Genomic DNA, 17,412 nt, shown 5'->3' with positions numbered 1-17,412 from the left:
ACGTGTTGTAGCTGCAATGAAATTTAGTATGGACACGAACACCGATATATCTCAAGAAATGGGAAGAAAACTTAATCATGGATTTACCAAAAAGAAACCGTCCCCACACGAAGAGGTTGACGAATCTAAATCAACTTTATGTTAGCACTAGCAGAGACCAAATATATGAAATGTATAAAAACAGTGAGTAGTTTTTTCAATATAAACATAATCTAATACAATTATTTTAGAGGAAACTCTTTGTCTGAAAAGTGTCGAAGGGGTCTAATGCAACCTCCAGACATTGTTTTAAAGGAACGCAATATTGAAAAGCATATAATAAAATCAAGGAAGCCTTATTATTTCAAGTCGTGTATTTAGATGAGAGATGGATATTTCAGATATGGACCAATATACCCAAGGGTTACAATACAAGGTGATAATCAAAATAGTATTAAGACAACTAAACTTATAATTCTATACAGTAATACTTCATTGCAAATGTATTGTGCTTTATGCTGGAAATGGGAAAGGTTAATAGCTCCTTCGGTTTGGATAACCTCGATAAGACAGTTTGAAGAAGAAATTCAGAAATGATTTGATTGAGGATCTTTTGATTTTTTATTTGATTGAAGTGATTGATGAGGTGATAAAGATTTATTTCCCTTAGATATGCGTGTAATTGTTCAATATATATATGAGTATTTGGTTAAAAGGTGCGGAAAGAGAAAAAATACCAACTCTTTTCCAGATATGGCAAATGCATTAGGGGCAACTCAATAATTAATTTTATCAAGAATAGTCTAACACAGGTAGTAGCAAAAGAAATTATAAATACAGTGCTATCAAAATGACTTGACAAGGAAACACACCATCGAGGGAAACAAGAACTAAACGTAAAAAGGTAAAATATACTCTCTAATGAAAGTAAAATACATTACATGGATATACAGTTGTTAATTAGGTGAAAAATTTGAACTAATAGATACAATGATTGATGCCGTTTTAAAAAAGGCACATAGTGAAATTAAATTAACAACGATCGACCTTCAATTACTTGGCGAAATAAGATAATTAACCTACTAATTTTCAGTTTTCAATCCAAAACATGTATCGTTCCAACCAGCATAAAATATACATTAAATCGTTGGTGTTTATACAAAATAATATTCTTGGTGAAGGTTTGGAAAAATTCTAGACCGTTAGCCTGAAGTATATACAAACCGACAGATCCTCCGAAATGATCGCGTTCAATTAAAATAATTTCGATCCGTTCGCGAATTCGTCATTTAGACTATCAGTGGGCTGATGTTAAGAATTACATCTGCTTATTCTTAATGGCTTGATATTACGCCATACCGTTTGTTTATATCTTCGTAATAGTGCTCTAGATCGTAATGGTAATGGTGTATACATATGAAAGTTTTTTTACAAGTGCAAATAGAAAACATTAAAGATTACTATGTTAAGTATGTCTGTTAGAATTATATAGAAGGATATTGAACTCCATACGTCAATAGAGAAATAAAAAATCTGGTTTTATATTAAAATTATTTCAGAACGTAGATAACGAACATAATTTCTTTCTAACCATTTAATATTAATTTAAAGTTGTTTTGGCTAGGTGCTTGCATATGTTTTGATCAGATCAATTGGTAAACATTTAAAGTATCGACGTAAACAATTGTACCTAAGACTTAAATTCGTTTTACAGAGAAAAGAACTATAAAAACACAACAGTTTGTGTTTATAAACAAACATTCATTCAACTGTTAATCAGGTGCATATAATAACAAATGTCATTTAAAATGACTCTAAAGTTAAAAAAGTAAGTTGTGGTGGTAGTAGATGTAGCACAAACCTTCAAGAGGGTTAAGCACGACAGCTTCTCTCATTAGCTACTGCTGAATCATATGTTACCGAAGCAACACACTGATCTATTAAAACCTTACATTAAGGTCAGAATATATAGAGTCAAGCAAGAGGAAATCTATTATAGATTTAGAGAACCGTTGTATCAGGTGTGTCACAAGGAATTCTATAGGGGCTAATTATTTACCTACTTTATGCATGCAATATACCACATATGGAAAATAACACGATGGCTATATTTGCTAGTGATATCACGATGATGCTGTCCGAGGCAATAGCGTAAAAATTATAACAGGCCAATGACAATAAATAATTGGACCGAAATCTGCAGAAAAAGTATTAACCAAACCAAATCTGTGCATGTGCAGTTTATCTATAGTCATACTGCACAAACGCCTATAAAAAAATTGGGCTATATTCTATATAGCAAGAAAAATAAGTATCTCGCAACATGTTAATAAATATTAAACAAATATGGACCTACAGAACACAATTATAGAGCTATTCTGCGGAAAGCAATGTAAATACAAGTTTTTCAGAACAATATCCTAAGAAGCACAGTAAGGGCACCCAGTTATTATAGGGCTTGTGACTTACACCGAGACCTTCATAAGCCTATTATCGCTCAAGAAATCTAGATAATCGCAAGAAGATATGAGGAGAGAGACCCCATACTCATGTTAACATCGAAGTATTACATCTTTTGGATTACACCAGAGCAGGATACAGTCAGAGAATGTCATGTAGTTTAATGAGGTGCATTTGGTAGGAAAAAACAGCACCGTTAACACATAAACATTATCAGACGAGAGTCTAAGTTAGAACTGATGGATCCTCCCAGATAAAAGATTGAAGCTATTGTAAAGACAAATTGTAGGTTAGTCAGCAACGACTAGTAATAATATAATAAATAAAACACTGTTGCATTCGATGATATTGATAACTCTATGCATAAAATAACATTTTTATATTTAGTATTATTAATTCATTCTGGGTATACAAATGCTTATCCCGGAATGTTTACCATTCCTTACTTTTGCTCTTTGACATGAACAAAACTATTGCCGAGGCTCAACAAGGACCTTAAGAAAGTTGTGGTGATGTTACCCTGCGATATCTCAAATAATGTATTTGGTTTCGACAATACTCAAAGAATTTTCAGACAGCTAATCAGCTGATCCGTTGATTGTTTTTAGCCGTTTTCATACGACAGGTGAGATCCAAAAGAAGAAAACATGACTAGCACAAGAATTGTTTGCTAGGTTAAAAGGAAAATTTTATGTGGAATATGACTGACGATGGAATATATATGTGGCGAGCACTTCACTTTCAATTTGTACTCTCACCCACCATCAGATTCCCTTCTCTATGGGTCGCATTTTAATTACAAAATAAAATTTAATTAAATCACCCATTAAAATTGCGAAAAATATGTATTTTCTAGGGGGACGAGGGTTGCCATGGCACATTTGGAACCAACGCTAAATTAAAAATAAGCTTGAAAGTTTTTTTTTACTTTGCCTGATATGGAGAGGTAAAATTCTTGCTTTGTAAACAGCCGAGGACCCGCGTTTAGATCAAGTTTGATCAGGTTACGTGTGACTGCCTCTAAAAATCTCAAAACAACTTTCTGCAGCTGATCCTATGATCATTGCTGATACGACACCGAGTAGTACGAAAACCCGGTGTATCTACATAATACCTCTACTTTTTATCGCACGAGCATGTATGAACGAGCCAGGGAATTGGTCTTCTATTAAACAACGAACGGTGGATGTTCGCTGTTAGTGAAATCCTAACAAACAAGTTGGTCTGCTCCCACAAGAGTTTATTCTAAGAAGACTTTCATTTTTGTTAGAAATCTGTGAAGGAATTAGATATGAATCCCCGGACTAGTGGGACGGCAGTTTCCCTGTAGTTTTGTAGTTCCTGGCGAACAATGGGACTGGACTGGTCATCATCGATATACCAATATATCTATTTTTTTAAGTCGATATTTTTCGATATATGTTCAAATATGTTAAATATATTTCTTAATATAACTTAATTTTAAATGTTCAGTATATTTGGGTAGTTAGTTTTAATTGTGTAGTATCTTTTGGTACTCCATTGTAGCGGTTTATTAAAATTATCTATATAAACTGCAAAAGAACATCGATATGTTTCTTCTCCGATATATCAATATTTTTAAAAAATCGATATAAAGAAATATCTCTCTGAATATTTGTGAATATTGGTGCCTGAATGAGTCAAACAAAACGATGCCAATAATTAAGGAAACTAAATAAGGTAAAGAATCCTTTATATATTCTATACGTATTATATAATCGCAAATCGAAAATATTACCATAAATAAATTGTCTAATTTCTGACCTATTTTCTGTTGGAAATACAACACGCAATTAGTAATGTAAATATCTGGACCCAGTCATCGAGAAAAAGAGTTAATTGGTACATATTTAGTTCACATATCGTTCATAACATGGAAACATACACTAAAAACAACGAATAATACCACCATTCAATGTAGAGTTTGTACCAAATCAAATAAAATACCTTGGGTTGAATCTTGGAATGAACGAAATCTTGGTCGAAAGGGGCATATTAAAAAGTTGGAGGGAAATATGTAGGTTAACAGAGAAAAATCTCAATTACCGTATATAATAAATCCTAAAAAGTATTGCAGATGTACTCAGATACAGATAATAAATAAATTTTACTTAAATATGTTATAACAGAAATATTGTAATAATAATGCAGTGAGGCGTACTTGTCAGAAAAATGATCGGTATTAATGAATACATGAACATTACTATTAAGGGGTCTAATGGACTGAGGGACTCTTAGAAATATACTTAGTTCTAAGTTATTCTAGAAAAAAAAAGTAAGTTAGCTAGCAATGACCAGTAACAATATATTATGAACAAATATTCTAAATACCCTTATAATATATATTACTCTAAATTATTATCATTTTATTTATCTGTGTAAACAATTTTTAAAAATTATGATATTAAACCTTTTACATCGGAATCAGTACCAGTTGGTGGAGTACAGCAATCTCTTATTTTGCTGAAAATTACTCTTTATAAGATTTTGAGATGTAAGAAGTTGTTAGTAGTAGGAGCCAAATATGACGATAAAGTTTCATATTGAAATAAATCGTTATTAAATATTAAGTGATTAATTCTTTTGTTTTGAAGGAATATATTCACCTAACATAATTACCATTTCTGTATGTATGGTATCCTTACCCTTCAAAATAATTTTAGTACAATAGATGATTGTACGCAATCTTAAAGACTCTAAAAGAGGAAAAAAACGAACACACGGCTTTAATTGAAATGCGATTTCGAATCTTTTCATTACCCCAATTTTATTGCTTACATTGCAAAAAAGAAGATTGTTCTGTGGAGTATTGTAGAAAGAAGTTGAAAAATCAACCGATGATTGGTCGCTGCCAAATCAACATCTAATATATCTCCATCTCTAACATACCGGGAATAAACAGACCTACTGTGAACAGGGCTGTGAACAGGTCTGCGATTGCTAAACACTTTATTCAGCTGCGAAAGAAATGGTGCAAAAATTATAAAACCTGGGTATTTCGTGACTAAACAATTGTGGTATAGTCTGATGAATCATCTTTTATATTGTTTCCTATGAACGCCGAAGTTTACGGACGAAGAACCCCAAAACAAGAGTAAGTTCCGAACTGCGTGCTTCCTACAGACATGCTTGGTATCCTTCATGGATCAGGTTCCATCAGGTTCCTTTATGATTTGGGCAGCAGTGTCGTATACGTATGACTACGTCGTACTATGAATGAACATCTGCCATATTACAAGATGATAATGTTTCCATACACACAGCGAAAAAGCTTCAGTTTTGCTTTGAGAAGCATCAGAATATCATAAAACATCTTCTCTGACTAGCATAATCGGCGGAGAGTAAGGACTAGATTTCCAATTCCAACATTACATTACTATTAGGAGTATATGGAGGTTTTGGTATAAGAATCGGACAATATTCCATTGTAATTCGGACATGCTCTTTTCCTATTCCTCGCAGAAATTAAACCATTTATTTGGAGCAAATAAACACCTTATTAATAAAAGATATTGTTTACATGTCACATGTCATATTATTTTCTGTATATCTCTAAGACAGATTATACCAATTATTCTCAATTAATGTCATCAAATACATGGAAACCCTAATATACACTAATATTTTATTCAAAGAGGAAGAAATGTTCGAGTCTGTCCTAAAGTTAATCGTCCTTTCACAGAGGGCGTTCTCGGACATTCTTTGTTGCGAAAATCGCGATATTGTCACTTCGATTTTCGGCAACGTTCACGTCGCCAAATTTAATATTTACTCCAAAGTTATTTGGACAGAAAATTGAAACACAAGGCGAAAGGAACCGGAGGGCCCTTTATCAAGCCGGCATTCGCAGTGAAATTGAAGTGGTCAGTTCTGCGTAAAATCGAATCGATGCCCACGGCCGATATCAAGAACCGGACGAACTCGGCGGATAGTGAGCAGAGACGAAGGTCGAAGAAAAAGGGGACGTACGAGCCTTGCGGTAGCCTGTCCCGGCTTTCGCCGAAACTTTTGGTGTCTGAGGTAGCTGGGATGGTTTTATATGTTCTGTATTCTTCGGATGGGATCAAGGTCCAGGTCGGATTTAGATAAGGAAAGTGGTCGGTGGATTTTTACAATTGTCATATTGAAACAATTTCACCGTAAAATATTTCGGACGTTCTTCTAAAATGTTCGAATGCTCGAAAGGAGATATTTTGTTAGAAAAGCGAGGTTGCTTTGTGGATTTAGAAAGCAACTGATGTCTGAAGAATTTTTGTCAGTATTTAACCCTTAAAGGAAATTTTAATGTCGGTACATTTGTTCGTTTAATGAAACAATATAAGAGACAAAACATTGGTATGTAAATTTTGACTATTTCTTATAACTAACTAAACCCAGTCAGGTTTCGTGTAATTTGATTTGGATATTAATTCAGTGTATATCAACATAACAAGTACCGAGAGCCACATAGACATCGAATGAAAATATTCTTGGCCACAAAATATTGCTGGGAATATTTAATATAAGATGTTAAAATTGGGTCACTAGTTTTTTAATTATAGCATTTTGAATGAAGCAACTTTTGTAATTGTGAAGAAAATGGATATAAAGGAATTTCATGTGTTAATAAAATATTGATTTTTGAAGGAAAGAATACAGTTTAAGCAAAAACTTGGCTTGATGTCGAGTTTCCGGATACTGCTTCAGGAAAATCAGCCATCATGGATTGGTATGCACTAAAGTCTACACGTGGTGAAATATGCACCAAAGACCAAAAGCAGTGGACGTTCAAAAGAGATTGTTACCCGACGAAAACATTACAAAAAAATTGAAGTTGAATAAAGTAGCAGACATTCTAAAGATATCAACTACACGTATACATCATATTATTCACGAATATTTGGGTATGAGAAAGCTTTGTGCAAAGTGGGTGCCGCGCGAGCTCACTCTTAACCAAAAACAACGACGAGTTGATGATTCGAAGCTGTGTTTGAAGATAATCAAGCGTAATAAACCCGAATTTTTGCATCGATATGTGAGAATAGATAAAACATGGCTCCATCATTTCACTCCGAAGTCCAATCGACAGTCATCCCAGAGGACTGCACACGATGAACCCGCTCCAAAGCGTGGGAAAACGCAACAGTTGGCTGGTATGGAATAATGTTTATTGGCTACCTTGAAATACGAAGCACCATCAACAGCGATTATTACGTAGCATTATTGGAACGTCTGAAGGACGAAATTGCTTAAAAACGGCTGCATTTGAAGAAAAAGTAAATGCTGCTTCACCAAGACAACGTCACACCGTGTCACAAGTCAATGAAAACGATGGCAAAAATTCATGAAATGGGCTTCAAGTTGCTTTCTCATCCACCGACATTCACTTTCTCCAGATCTGGCAGCCAGCAACTATTTCCTGTTCTCAGATCTCAAATTATACTCGCTGGGAAGAAATGTTCGTTGAATGAAAAGGTGATCCCCGAATCTCAGGCCTATTTTGAAGCAATGAACAAATCGCACTACTAAAATGGTATCGAAAAGTTGGAGGGTCGCTATAATTAGTGTATCACCCTTGAAAGGGATTATGTTGACTTGACTTGTTATTGTTTTAAAAATCAGGAAGACTTATTGTCCCTTACACAGCATCTAATATAATAAAAATTAGTAGAACTTTTTACTGTTTTTAACGATTAGTACATTTCACTACACATCTACACAAGATCACACGATTTAGTTATTTTGGGTATACAGCTTCGTTCAGTGTTATCCAAAAGTTGCAACACTTCACTGTTAGCATGAGACCCTTTAGTCATTTGCGTGCATCCACAATACTTCTCAGAATGTTTTATCCTATAGGTCCAGGCTTTAGTATTTGCTTATGCTGCAGCAACTTATTATATACGGATAACTTAGAGTTTTTTCGAAATAACGAATACACTTGTTTATATTCTAATTGGAGTTATTTTCCTTAATTTTTGATATGTTGCTTCCAACGAAGTTTTACATCAAGATTCATCGGAAGGTAATTAGCGCTGTTGTTATATGCGTGCGTATATGAACAGTTTGGTTTATAACTTTCTGGTTGCAATTTCTGTTTCTTCACTATTGTCTCCAATAGCAAGTATCGCAGTATCATCAGCATATGTAGCTATACTAAGATATCAATTTGCGATATGTCACAAGTATACAGTATGTAAATAATAAGAACCAAAGCTCTGTCTTCTAGTACACCTTTATTGTTTCTTTCATTGTCAAATAAGTTTTTCTTGTTTAAATCTAAATATAAATTAAAGTTCAACGTATTAATTTGGCAACATCTTATGCCAGACATTGAAGGCTTGCTCTATCCGTCAATAATATCTGCGATTCTGTGTACCTGATCAAACCAAATTTTTGTGCAAGTATATTTATCTCTATGATTAAAAACATTTTGGTTCATATTAAATATTATTATTATTATTCATTATTTTATTGGTTTTAAATGAAAAAATGTCTTTTGTATGAAAAAAAATATCAGAATACATGCAAGTACCTATTAAGGGTTATGGATCTTCCTGAGTCGCATATATATTCATTTATAAATTATTATTATTTTAATAAAAGGAAATTCTAAAATTCAATTAGTATTACCATATGCTACAAATAAGTAACTTTCAATTGTAACATATAAATATTTAAATCTCCTCATAAAAACACAAATTTATCTTTTTTATCCCATCAAAATAGCTAAAAGAAGTTGCGGAAACAACGACGAGCCTTCTCATGGCAAAGTATAAATGAAGGAAGTTTTATATTCAGTAGGAAATGGTAATATATCATAATACAACAATATCTTTTTGCATATACTGGGCAATATATTTTACCAGAAAGGCAGCGAGTGAAATATATTCGGATAAAAGAATTTATGTTCGGCAAACAGGATTCGTCCAAGTAAATTGGCCTTTTTTCCATGGACCTGTTTCGAACCGGGCCTTTATTGGATATTTTTCAATATTTTTACGTTGGTTTCCAGCACTTTTCGGTTGTAATAATTGGGCTGTTTGCTAAGTTCACAGAGATTGGAGTTAATAAACGACAGCGAATGTTTGCGTATACCTGAAACTATTCGTAAAAAAGTCAATTGAAATTTTAACGATACCTTTATTAAAGATCCACGGATATACAGTAACCTCACTGTAAATATGTTCTTGTTAAACATAAATCTGAATTCAAACAATATGCAATAAAGGAAGAGAATCAATATCAGATTCACAATCAGTTTTCGCTCACAATCACATTTTTTAAGTAGGCACAATTTATGTGATGGTTACATTTTATCAACTAAAAAAACGCCAGCAATTCAAAAGTTTAAGGTTAGAAAAATGTTTCACTCTATGAGAAATCAATGTTCCAATTTTGGTTCAATTTTCATATTGTATAATGTCAAATTTCATATCTGTCAATTTGTGTGGAATGATTAAAGAAATGTTTCATCTAGCCTTGTATTGATGAAAGTTGGAATAGTTTTTCCTTTCGAATTTTTGTATTAAAATTAAATTAGTTAAATTTCAAATGTCGAATCAATGGTTTGGCCAGTTAAGGGCAGCCCATCATGATCTGTTTATTCCCAATAACACCAAACACAATTTCCAAGAGTAAAATTATCAAACCTATTCTGACACTAGCATTCAGTCATCAGCGCATTCTATTTTTAACGAGCCTATGCCACATTTTGGTTCCCTTTCGGTACTAGATTATGAAGAATATTATTTGGTGTCTAGAATATTCAAAGTACTGTAGTTTTTGATTAAGTAATTACTCTACCTTGCTACTATGGCTTCATTGAATAACTAGAGCATAATATTAATTCACTAATCTATATATTTCAAAAATAAGCATTAAAAAACCTAAAATAGTATGGAATTGCATTTCAGTCATCCGAGAATTGCCTACTGCACAGACGTTCTATATGGAGAATCAATGACCAAAAAACAATAATAACGGATATCCTGAACTAGGGATCCCCATTGAAGGCGACAATCTATCGAACGAAATTCGCTCTTGGAACGACAAGAAATGGTAATATATCATAACATAACAATACCGTTTTGCATATCTGGTGAAATATATTTTCCTGGAGCAGTTGCAAATAAATTATACTGGGAGAGGCGAATTTATATTCCGTAAAGTATGTACACCCCACACGGAAGTAACCTTTTCAGTATTTTATACATATTAGTTATAAAATAACTTAGCAATATTTTAGTTATATTTTAAATCCTACAGAAAATATATAAAATACATTAGAATATAGGAATGTTGAGATTACACGAAATTAAATTAAAGAATATACATACATACAACGGCAACCACCTATACTTATGATGTACATGTATACAACATAATAGGGATGCCAAATAATAGATATATCGATCGAATTATTTTTTCAAAAAATTAAATTTATTTCTTAAACATTATAAAAAATTACTTAATTGCTTGATTAACTTGTAAAAATATACTTAGTTGTAAGGCTTTATTACAAGTATCAATAAATATTGTAAAAAATATCGTTATATATTATTAAATATTGATAATTTTTTTAGGTGGCCGACACTCCCTCCACATACCTGGTAGGAAACCTGTTCGTTCAAACAGCTGCAAACAACTGCATTTCTGAGATATGGCAGCACTCTGACTCAAAATGCAAGCAATGATACTGAAAATAGAGACTACTGCGGCGTAATTATTGACGGTTTTATTTAATTATTATTATTAATGTTTATTATAGTTTTATTATATTATTTAAGCTTGGAAGCTTCAATTATTGGTTGAAATTGTGGAAGAACAAAGCCAATAATAAATAACATATTAATGACATTGTTCTATTTTGTCTAAAGGTATATACTATTGAGAATTGAAATTGAGAAACAGATTTTGAAATGTTAAACAAAAGAGTCAACTGCCGTCTCTATCCACAAGAGGAGCATTTTCTCGCCCATTTAGTTTTCCGCAAACATCTCTTCCAGATGAATGGTATTAATTTAAAATTTCTAAGACACAAGAAAATCACAGATAAACAGAGGAAATATGTCATTCTCACTTAAGAACTCATGGTAACGGAAGTGCTTTTAGAAATTTTGTAGAAAGCTTACAAGAAATGGTGACACAAGGCAATTGTTAACACATTTCTGATTAAGAATTTCGAAAAAACACAGCTGAAGCAAAAACTTGGCTAGATGCCGAGTTTCCAGACACTGCCCGAGGAAAATCAATCACCAAGGATTAGTATGCTAAGTTTAGACATGTTGAAATGTGCACCGAAGACGGTGAACGCAGTAGACGCCCAAAAGTGGTTGCTACCGACGAAAACATTAAAAAAATCCACAAAATGATTTTGAATGACCGTCAATTGAAACTGAATAAAATAGCAGACACTCTAAATATATCAGCTGAACGTGTGCGTCATATCATTCACGAATATTTGAGTAAGAGAAAGTTCTGTGCAAAGTGGATGCCACGCGAGTTCGCTTTTGAACAAAAACAACGACGAGTTGATGATTCGAAGCAGTGTTTGAAGATGATCAAGCGAAATAAACCCGAGCTTTTACGTCGATATGTGACAATGGATGAAACACGGCTCTATCATTTCACTGCGAAGTCCAATCGACAGTTATCTAAGTGGACTGCACACGATGAACCCGCTCCAAAGAGTGGGAAAACGCAACAGTCGGCTGGCAAAGTTATGGCCTCTCTATTTTGTGATGCGCATGGAATAATTTTCATTAGCTACCTTGAAAAAGGAAAGACCATCAACAGCGACTATTACATAACGTTATTGGGCTGTTTGAAGAAAAAGAAAGTGCTGCTTCACCACGACAAAGTATCTTGTCACTATTCAGTGAAAATGATGGCAAACATCCATAAATTGGGTTACAAATTGCTGGCCCCCAGCGACTACTTCCTGCTCTCAGATCTCAAAAGGATGCTCGCTGAGAAGGAGTTTTCGTCGAATATAGAGGTGATCGATGAAACTGAGGCCTATTTTGAAGCAAATGACAAATCGTACTACAAAAATGGTATCGAAAGTATGGAGGGTCGCTATAATCAGTATATCATCCTTGACGGGAATTATGTTAAATAAAAAACTAATTTTACCAAAAAAATGTGTTTTACTATGGTAGGCCGGGGACTGTTCAATTGATCTGTTAGCTTCGGTCGAGTTGCTTCCCTATTCATACTAAGTCTAGTGAACCAATATCGGTAGTTTTTAACTATATAAGACATAATTAAATTCATGTAACATTATTTCCGTAAAATAAAATGCCAGATATACAAAACGTAATTAACTAGATATTTTCTATAATATCTTAATTTTATACGGCTGTAATTATTCAGTTTATATTTTAGTCTATTTTCAATGAAAAAGTTTCATCAATGGTTCAAGTACCGAAATAAAAATTAAACATATATTATTTAAAATAATTTAATAGTTCTACCATATTGAAGTCATAACATTAAGCCAGGACATTTTAACATTTTCCCCAAGGGTAGGGGACTCTAGGATTAAATTCCTGTGCATTGGTCACTAAAAACATATCAAGAGTATCATATTAATATATCAAAGATATACAAGCTTTTTGTTGAATGACAGATTAATTTTAAGCAAAAAAATTTAGTTTACATAGTACTTCATAAATATATTTTAAAATATCTATAAAGCTATACATACTTACACTTTATTATGGCCAAATATGTTAGAGTATAACATATGGCATAGACAAATATTACACCAGTAACCTAAGAAGTAATATAGAATCCCATTAATGTTAACTCAAGTGTCATAATATTGTATACTCACTTTCATGTTAATTGACAACCTTGTTAACCTTCTGCAACTATAGTTGTTTTCCCATCATTTATATTTACCGTTCTGCTGCAAATTTAGGTCATTACTACGTTATAACTTTATCTGCAATTTACTTAATTGGGTGTTCTGTACTTATTAAAATAGTATATTATGACTGTAGTTAAATATGATAACTATTTCATTGATCTCCTACAATTAATTTTATATTTATATACTTGTTATTGTATATAAATATAAGAACAGTGCCAGAAATAACAGAGCTAAAAAGCAAAATAAAAAGCACTTTGAAGAAAAAATAATCTTTATTTTTATTAAAGCCTTTTTTCTTTCTTTTAATAAAATCACTTTCAGCATTACCTTCCCTGACTTCAGTACACTTGTTCTAATAACCCTTCAATTTATGAATCCCATACATGTACTCTTCGACACAGCATGTGTAACATCTTCAAAACTTTTGTACAATAACCTTTAAATTTAGAGACCTCTTACATACTTGCGTCCTAATTTTAAAACGGTCTCTCTAAAAAAATTGTTTAAATATAAAGAATTAATGAATTGAATAGAAAATAGCAATAGATAGTTAAATATGTTTCTACGAAAGATGTTCTATGTTGACAAATAGGTGACACGGAACTTATTGAACAATTCGATACCTTACTCAACTGCAATACTTACTATCATTGATTACGCGGATATTATCATTATCAACACAAAATTTAACTTTGACTTTAAGGGAACATGATATGTATTTAATTCGTATTTTACGTCTCGAACTTTAATAAGTTGCTCACATATATAACAAAATGCATCAGCATGATATTTACAATTTCGCGAGGACTTTTTAAGATATTCTAGATTTGTACAAAACGCCCGATCGTTGTTTATTACTCTAGTGCCCTCTATCAGCGCTGTGTGAACGCTTCCCCACTCTGATCGCGCGGTAATTTTAAATGTATTAAAAATAATTAAAATTTATAAAAAATTAAAATATCAGTATTATTACTAAAATGATTACAAAAGCAAACTCTATACAAAAAAAAGGTATTTTCTTTTGCTTTTGTTCATAACTAAGCGAAAAATCATAAAATTAACTTTAGGACAAAGAATGCAAAATTTATCGTCACGTTATTCTTCATTTTAATGGTACTGAATGGACTATATTCCTTCCAATATAACTGATACCTTCTCAGTGAAAAGAAAATGGAACAATATGTAAGAACATTAGCAACTACTCCAATAGATTGTGATTTAGTATTAACAATCCGAATATATTTTTGCTGCAAACAAATATTTTCTTCAGAGTGTAATCCAGATCAATTTCAATGTTCATTGTCTTAATGTTTTGTTTAAAAGTTGTTAGTTTAGAATTGTTTTTAAGTTTTTAAATAAAAAGATTATACAGTTACAAATGTCAATGGTTACTCATCAGACATGGAAAAAGAATTATAACACATTCTCCATAAACTAGAAAATATTTCTATTTTATATTGATATTTGTGAGCCTACCATATTATCGTTAATGAGTATTTAGGGAACATAAAACATATAGTATTTATGGTAATGAAGCATTAAAATATATGATTAAAACCATAAAAGAGATACACAAACAAGCCTATTTGTATCACTATAGTCATAATTATTCCATACAAGGAAATATTATATCAAAATTTAATATATAATTTTTTTAATAAACTTATTATTTTTTCCTTCATGTGGTTTGTTACACAGGGATTACAGTCCTGGAGTAATAGAAAAAAGAATAGGGGTATCTGGAGAAATGTTATGCATATAAAGAAAATTAAAAAAAGAAAAGAAATTCAATGAATAAATATATATATATATATATATATATATATATATTATCAACGTGGTAATATCATGGAATGAAATAAAATTATTTTCTTGGGCATGTTTTTTTTTTGTCCGTATGGGAATGTTGTAATGTCTCAACTCCTGGTATACATCCCATGTTAGTATGGAATGTAAATATCTAAATGATCCTCTAAAAGGTGTTCATTCTCTTCACAATATCCTTCATATGGTACGTTAAAAATTTACTTACGTTGAGCGCTTAAAATTATTTCCCAAACATACTGGCCGAAGGATGTATATTCCTGAGCCCATGATAACCAAATAGATCCAAAAAAAATTTCAAATTATTTTGGCTAAGTAACCTTAAGCCAATATATCTATTCGGATAATTACACAATTTAATTATTTTTCCCTTTAATGAAATAAACCCCCCCCCCCTCCTGATAGTTATAACATGTTTCATTGATTAATGCTAAATTGCTAGCAAATTTGTTCTTATTTGGCCTATAAAATTTAAGCACTATTTAAGTCCCGAATCGCTTTGCACCAAAATTCCTAGTTTATTGATCTTCGGTTAATCCACTGTTAAAAGGTTAGCATTCAGTAGCTATTATTTTAGTGGAGTTGCAACTGTTAAATAACTGATTCATGGGTAAAAAGTATATCGTCGTTTGCATAGCTTCTTTCGGAAGGGGAATCATTTCTAAAATTAAAAAAAAAAAATTTTGATATTTTATATGATTATTAATATTAATAAACTTACCCCAAATTACAACAAGAAAATACGCTGTAACTATCATAAATTTCCTTCATGTTAAACCCAGTCAGTTAAGGATTTTTATGCTATCAATACATTTTTTAAAGATTACCGAGTACGGTATATTTTTTAATGGAAAACTGTGATCCATTTACTAATACTATCTGTGTATCCGGACACATCATCGCTTCCCAAATTCCCGAGGTTGTATAATACTTATTGTACTGCCGACTTATACTAATAAACTAATAACTTAATGTCTAAACGTTATAAGAATCTAAACGCACTGTTCCTTACTTTAGGCACAAATAAAATGGCGACCGAAACAAATAAACAATAAACGCGCCAAAGAAACGAACTTACCAATCAGATCCCGTCGCAGCTCTTAGCATAGCGATTAAAACAAGTAATGAGTTAAAAGTAGTAACATCTAGATGTTTGACGTCGCGAAACATTTCTTCAAAATTTCCTATAAAGTTTAATTTCTATTTCTCTCTGATTAAAAGACTCATACCGTCAGCAAAAATCTTAGGCAAAATTTCAGAAGTCTAAACAAGCCTACCGGCCCATTTATCTACACTATCTGCTGAACTATGTGTGAAAGTCAAATCACATCATACAAATCCTTTAAAATTAATTGGTTCTTATATTAATTTAACCAAAAAGTTAGTGAAATGCGTTTGGGTCAGAATACATTATTGCCCTCGTACATGTTTCTTTCAGGATCTTCGCCACACAATACAACGTCAGATAGGCAAAAGGATATTGTTGAATTTTGATATATTACCTATCCTTATTGAATACAAAACCGCCTTTTTATATTTCGTTTTGAGAATCTCAAGTGGTTATTGCGGAAATTTTCTCTAACATTATTCTTTTATGGGACAAAGTATTGCAACCAGTTTTATACGATTCGATTTAAATTGGGATTCCACTGAAGTGAGCCACAAACAAAGGACACGTTTCACTAAATTTATATATATATATATATATATATATATATATATATATATATATATATATATATTGTGAAAAGGTTTGGAACCATAGAAACTGTTGAAAAAAAATTACTTTAAATCTGTTTTATTCAAATAAAGAACAAGAGACGACTTATTGAACGGCGGTACAACGCGGCTTCTATCTATTAGAAAACACACCAAACCTGCCTCATTCGTTCACCATTCAGGTAAAGACGTGACTCTTGCACATGACGATATTTTCTTCTTATATTAAGAATAAACTTTGCTAGTAAATAAAAGAACCAGAACTAGAACACCATTTTATTAAAATTAACTATTTAAATAAACATTAACTTACATGAATTGTTTGGTGTACATAATATAATCCTATACATTTTTTTGTCTCGTTCATACTAAAATCACCACTCAATAATTGATAATGATGGTGATGTGACAGAGCAACTTCACCATAAGTTTCTAGAAATCTTTAATGGACAATGTCTTCAAGCCAATTTCGAAAATGAAATTTCGAGTATTCCAAGATTCTCGTCTTTATGTACTGAATAACTCAATAATATTTATAATGTGTTATACAC

The 17,412-nt window shown here is 32.1% G+C and overlaps 2 long non-coding RNA genes across 4 annotated transcripts; one reads left to right on the top strand and one right to left on the bottom strand.

Annotated features, from left to right (window-relative positions):
• Window positions 1–91: 91 nt before the first annotated feature.
• Window positions 92–11,298, top strand: LOC143199706 (uncharacterized). Of its 3 annotated transcripts, none has more exons than XR_013006527.1 (4): window positions 92–183; window positions 231–883; window positions 10,356–10,500; window positions 11,025–11,298. It is a non-coding gene; the product is annotated as an uncharacterized LOC143199706 (long non-coding RNA). The 3 variants fall into 3 exon arrangements; XR_013006526.1 differs by lacking the exon at window positions 11,025–11,298 and having other exon boundaries at window positions 231–625; window positions 731–883; window positions 10,356–10,814; XR_013006525.1 differs by lacking the exon at window positions 11,025–11,298 and having other exon boundaries at window positions 10,356–10,814.
• A 1,590-nt stretch (window positions 11,299–12,888) lies between these two features.
• Window positions 12,889–13,367, bottom strand: LOC143200191 (uncharacterized). The gene is made up of 3 exons (XR_013006662.1): window positions 13,280–13,367; window positions 13,155–13,218; window positions 12,889–13,006 (listed from the first exon to the last, which is right to left on the bottom strand). It is a non-coding gene; the product is annotated as an uncharacterized LOC143200191 (long non-coding RNA).
• Between the last annotated feature and the right edge of the window lie 4,045 nt (window positions 13,368–17,412).

Source organism: Rhynchophorus ferrugineus, unplaced genomic scaffold, assembly GCF_030347505.1.
Source record: "Rhynchophorus ferrugineus isolate W39M unplaced genomic scaffold, kcgeb_rfMv2 rfM7, whole genome shotgun sequence".
NCBI classification, from domain to species: domain Eukaryota; kingdom Metazoa; phylum Arthropoda; class Insecta; order Coleoptera; family Curculionidae; genus Rhynchophorus; species Rhynchophorus ferrugineus.
This window is presented reverse-complemented; position numbering and strand designations above follow the sequence as displayed.